We start from the raw sequence: 2027 nt of genomic DNA, 5'->3' as shown, positions 1-2027 counted from the left end.
GTCTTCTCCAGCACCACAGTTCAAAAGTATCAATTCTTCGGCAATCAGCTTTCTTCACAGTCCAACTCTCACATCCATACATGACCACGGGAAAAACCATAGCCTTGACTAGATGGACCTTTGTTGGCAAAGTAATGTCTCTGCTTTTTAATATGCTATCTAGGTTGGTCATAACTTTTCTTCCAAGGAGTAAGTGTCTTTTAATTTCCTGGCTGCAGTCAGCATCCGCAGTGATTTTGGAGCCCAAAAAAATAAAGTCTGACACTGTTTCCACTGTTTCCCCATCTATTTCCCATGAAGTGATGGGACTAGATGCCATGATCTTCGTTTTCTGAATGTTGAGCTTCAAGCCAACCTTTTCACTCTCTTCTTTCACTTTCATCAAGAGGCTTTTGAGTTCCTCTTCACTTTCTGCCATAAAGGTGGTGTCATCTGCATATCTGAGGTTATTGATATTTCTCCCGGCAATCTTGATTCCAGCTTGTGCTTCTTCCAGCCCAGAATTCCTCATGATGTACTCTGCATATAAGTTAAATAAGCAGGGTGACAATATACAAACTTGACATACTCCTTTTCCTATTTGGAACCAGTCTGTTGTTCCATGTCCAGTTCTTACTGTTCCTTATCTTATTATACAGTTAAATATAAAGGAGGTTGAGATTTATGCTAATTTTTCTTTCTTTTCACTCTACCTCTTATCTATTTATATTTGTTTGTTTATTTATTTATTTTAGGTAAACAAGTATTTCATGATGGGATATGAGAATCACACTTCCTGCAGTGACTTCATTCTTTTTGGGACTCTTCTCTTCTTTCCAAACAAGTCTGATTTTCCTCTCCTTTATATCATCATTTTTAATATAACTATAACAGAAAATACAATGATGATTATCCTTATCCACAGGGAATCAAGACTCCATACTCCAATGTATTTCCTGCTCAGCCATCTCTCTTTTATGGATATCTTGCATACTAGCAACATTGTTCCCAAAATGATCACTGACTTTCTGTCAGGCAGCAAAACTATTTCCTTTGCAGCCTGTGGCTTCCAGATATTTCTATCCCTCATCCTCTTGGGTGGTGAGTGCCTTCTCCTGGCAGCAATGTCCTATGACCGCTATGTAGCCATCTGTCACCCACTGCACTACCCCATTCTTATGAATGACTATCTCAGTTTTCTTATGACTGGAGGGGCCTGGTTTATTGGGATAATCAACTCCATAGTTCACACAGCTTATGCACTTCACTTTCCCTTTTGTGGCTCAAGAGCCATTGATCACTTTTTCTGTGAAGTCCCCGCCATGTTGGTGTTGTCCAGTGTGGACACAACACACTATGAACGAACAGCTTATGCAAGTGGCGTTATTTTCCTGTTTTTCCCTTCCTCTCTAATCTTTGCATCTTACATCCAAATTCTTCTTACTGTCCTCCAAATGAAATCAAAAGAGGCAAGGAAAAAGTCCTTTTCTACCTGTTTCTTCCACATGATTGTGGTCATAATGTACTATTTGCCTTTTATTTTCACATACATGAGACCTAAAAAGTACCACACTCCAGGCCAGGATAAGTTGCTGGCAATATTCTATACCATCCTCACATGATCTTTAAACCCAATTATCTACAGTATCAGGAATAAAGATGTCTTAGATGCAATGAAAAATATGCTCAGAAGTAGTTTTCTCCACAAAATGTTATAGGTAAAAAGCTTAAAGTATATATTGCTGTCTATTTCCATAATAAATATTTAGAGGATATCTGTTATTCAAATCTCTAGAAAGTCTTTATCTCTTCAAGTATGCAGAGATGGATATTTCTGAAACATTGGAAAGAGTAGAGTTGTTACAGATATTTGTTTTATAAATACATATATATAAAAGTGTATCTGTCTCTCTATGTTGCCAATTATAATCTCCAAATCTCCAATTATAGAACATCAAAGATGACTAAAGGCTAATTTTATATTCCCACTAAAATCGTACAAATCTGTAAAAATTATCTATTATGATATAATCACATTATATATAGAT

General features: G+C 36.8%; 1 pseudogene; it reads left to right on the top strand.

The window, feature by feature from the left end:
• The first annotated feature begins 752 nt into the window (after positions 1 to 752).
• LOC129559534 (olfactory receptor 2AJ1-like) lies at positions 753 to 1697 on the top strand (annotated as a pseudogene).
• Positions 1698 to 2027: the final 330 nt, after the last annotated feature.

Source organism: Moschus berezovskii, chromosome 8, assembly GCF_049115385.1.
Source record: "Moschus berezovskii isolate FMDL1 chromosome 8, NW_MosBer_1.0, whole genome shotgun sequence".
NCBI lineage: Eukaryota > Metazoa > Chordata > Mammalia > Artiodactyla > Moschidae > Moschus > Moschus berezovskii.
The sequence above is the reverse complement of the archived record's forward strand: the minus strand, read 5'-3'. Positions and strand labels throughout refer to the sequence as shown.